The sequence below is a fragment of the Gavialis gangeticus genome, unplaced genomic scaffold, assembly GCF_001723915.1.
Source record: "Gavialis gangeticus isolate Ggan-Ray unplaced genomic scaffold, GavGan_comp1, whole genome shotgun sequence".
Taxonomy (NCBI): domain Eukaryota; kingdom Metazoa; phylum Chordata; order Crocodylia; family Gavialidae; genus Gavialis; species Gavialis gangeticus.
In genome coordinates, this window is record NW_017729006.1 from 56,561,695 (window position 1) to 56,565,579 (window position 3,885).

The following is a 3,885-nucleotide window of genomic DNA, read 5'->3' on the forward strand; positions in this document are numbered from 1 at the left end:
CCCACCCCAGTAACTTATCTGGGTCCAGCTGTATCCTGTCCCTCCCTTCTAGCGTGCCCACCTCACCCCAAATCTTGGTGTCGTCCGCAAATTTAAACAGGGTGCTTTTCACCCCTCATCCAAGTAGCTAATAAAGAAATTGAACAGTGCAGGCCCAAGGACTGAGCCCTGGGAGACTCTACTGCTCACATCCCTCCAGGTCGAATATAACCTGTCCACCACCACTGTCTGAGTGCAGCCCTCAGCCAATTTACTATCCATGTAGCTGTGTAGTCATCAATGCCACAGGTTGCCTAGCTTTTTAATGAGAATGGGGTGGGAGAGTGTCAAAGGCCTTCCTGAAGTCCAGAAAGAGTACATCCACTGCAACACCTGCATCCAATGATTTTGTGACCTGATCATAGAAGGCAATCAGATTGGTCTGACAGGACCTGCCCTTAATGAAATCATGCTGGTTGCCCCTGAGCATCATCCCCGCTGCTGGCCCTTCACAGATGTGCTCCTTGATAATCTTCTGAAAGAGCTTCTTCCCTAGGATCAAAATAAGACTAATGGGCCTATAGTTGCCTAGGTCCTCAGTCCTCCCTTTTTTGAAGATGGGGAGGACATTGGCCCTGTTCCAGTTGTCCAGCACCTGGCCAGAGCACCATGAGCATTTGTAAAGCCATGCCAGGGGCCCCACGATAACCCCTGCCAATTCCCTCAACACCCTGGGGTGGAGAGCATCTGGACCTGCTGATTTGAACATGTCCAGCCCCTCCAGAAGTTCTCCAACTCAGTCTAACATTTCCTGTTATGAGTTCACCCTATCTATCGGCTACCTTGGTCTTTCATTTCTGATGAATGTCTTCCTTTTATAACTAATGTTCAATTTGGTGGTCTACAGAAAGCAACAAGTAGTGCCTATCCTATGTTTGAACACCAATTTATAAACACTGGAGATTACCCAGGAAAGCTTGCATCTCACTGAAGTTAATATTACTCTCAATAAGTTGTTTTTGCCATGAGTGAGTGCACATATGGTTTTTCCTTTTTGTTCATTTCTTTGGTTATAAGAGAAGCCCCTTCTGACTGGACTTGCCAGACTTCCCTAGGTATAGGGTCCCTTTTTACTTATATAGGGCATTCAAAACATATCATCCTGTCACCCCCTTGAAAATAAACCAATGCTTTAAAAAAAAATTATACTACTCTTATCAGTAGTGGCAGATAACAGAATGAAGAGCAAAGGTCTCAAAATTGCAAAGAGGGACGCTTACACTAGATATTAGGAAAAACTCTCTAGAAGGGTAGTAAAATGCTGGAATAGGTTACCCAGAGGTTGTGGAATCTCCATCCTTGGAGGGTTTTTTTTTTAAGACCCAGGCAGACAAAGCCTTGGCTGGGATGGTCTAGTTGGGGCATGTCCTGCTTTGAGCAGGGGGTTGGACTAGATGACCTCCTGAGGTCCCTTTCAACCCTAATTTTCTATCATTCTAACACTGAAAAATAAGTCTTTTCCTACTGTACATATTAACACTGACAATAAATGGTTTGTGTTCTGTAACAACTGTGCCTCCAAAGTGCATAAGTGAGTCTCCAAAGTCCTAATGCATCAATGGGAGTTTTCTTTGCATAAGGAATGCAAATGGGTTCTGGAACTCAGGTCACCATATATTCTTAAAATGTTGCCACACAGGGCAGACACATACTATAAAATATTTGGATATATCATAAGTGTCTAAAATACCATCCTCCCTCATAAACACGTACCTTTTCCAGAACCTGGGTTTTGTAAAATTGGAATGCCCACGATACACATTTTTCTTATATGTTAGTACAATATTACAGGAGTAATTTTAGTCATAATGAAAAATGTTTTCATAACAATATCCTGTCATTCATGCCATTTTTGTATTATGAACAGTGTGGGGGAGGAAGGGAGCAGGAGGCCCCCGAAACCCCACTCCCTGGAGCTAACCAACCCGGGTTACGCCCTGCGGCACAAATTGCCGGGGCGGGAACACTCATCCTACACAGGTGCGTCCGGAGAAGAGGCCCCGAGGCAGTTCCGGCCACTACAAAGGGGACACCGAAGGCAGCTGGACTGGGGGAACCAGAAGGCAGCGGCGGCGGGGAGTAGGTCGTTGGGAGCACCCAGGCGTGGAGAAAGGCAGCTGGCAGGCGCGGGAGGACCTTCTGGAGCAAGGGCAAACCCCAACGGGACCCAGGAGCTGAGAAGCAACTGCCCCAACACAGACACTGACTGCTCTAAGCCGGTGAGAACAGCTCGACTCGGCAAGAGCCGGCGAGCCGTATTTCCTTGAATAGAGGGGCACTTGCAGCTAGGAAAGTGCTGCTGCTGCGACAGAGAGGGACCCGGGGACTTTGCAAGCCTGAGAACAAATCCTGTATTGCAGGTGAAGCCTGAGGAGGGGTGGTATCCCCACGGCAGACAGGGAAGGACCGGGGAAGCCCGTAAAAGGTACAGGCAACCTTCAGGCTCCAGGGAATCCCTGGCTGGTAGCGTTCAGTTGTTTTTTTTTTCTTTGATTTCTGGACCTCGGACGTACCCTTGCGAAGAGGGGGCGAAGCAGGCGGCTGAGAGACCGCTTGGAGGTACGGGCGAGGGTGTAGGGGCGGCGGAGCCCTCGACAGCGTGGGACCCCTGGGGATATAGAAGTCTCATTTGTGGACTGACACACTCCGGATTTAATAATCACTGAACCAAGAGGTCAAAGTCATGGCAGGCAGTCCGGAGGCAACCAGCCCACAGACAAGCATTGTGAAGAGGAGCACCCTGGGGACGGTCCCCTACCAAGAGGGGCAGAGGCTTCAGCACGAGGAAAAGTGATCTGCACGGGCCCCCCCCCCTTTGACAAACTGGTGCATTGGCCGGGAACTGACAGTGGCCTCCTAGCGGAGACTAAGGAACCCGGATGGAGCACCAACAGGTGATCACAATGACGGAGTCATTGCAGCAAGCCATGAATTTAATGGCCCAAGTCATGCAACAACAACAACAGCACACTATGAGGCAAATGAGCTTGCAGGAGCATATGCTCCAAGCAACAGGCATGGGCCCAGAGAGGGCCATGGGATTTCATGATACCAAAGATGTCCAAGGAAGACGACCCAGAGGCCTTCCTAGAAATGTTTGAGAGAGTGGCTTTAGCAGCAGGGGTAGAAGGGGCGAAATGGGCCGGCCACCTAGGGGTCCTGCTGATCAGACAAGCCCAAGCTGCATACAGAGCAATGTCCAGAGGGGATGCCCAAGATTACGACAAAGTCAAAGCAGAAGTCCTGCAGCGGCTGGATATTACACCGGAGTGACACCACCAGGCCTTCCGGAGAGAAAAGTCGGGAGAAGTGAAGACCCCTCACCTCCTGTGGCAACACCTGGCGGACAAGCTAAACAAATGGCTTAGACTGGAAGTGGCCTCAAAGGATGAAATATGCGACCAGATCCTACTGGAACAATTCATAACGGACCTAGACGAAGATACCCAGAGGTGGGTTAAGTGTCATTGTCCCTTCTCATCAAGGGAAGCACTGAGGTTAGCAGAACAAATTGAAATGGCACAGGACAATCGTCATAAGGTCAGTGGGACCAAAGGAAAGCCCTTTAACCTTAGGCAAGGCAAGGAAAGTAGGGGAAGCAGAAAGACCAGCCCCACAACCCTCACATGTTTCCTATGTGGGCGGAAGGGGCATTTTGCCAAGAACTGCCTGCAGGGACTATGGGCCAGGCCGGTCAAGGGCACGGGACCTCCCGATGATCGGAGGGCCCTAGAAGAACCGACAGACGCAGAGGTGATGGCTTGCGGGGCCGGAGGCCAGGGAACGGAAGGAATCCTGCCCTTACCAGAAATTCGGCCATGGGTCCATGGATGCTCCGTCATGGCG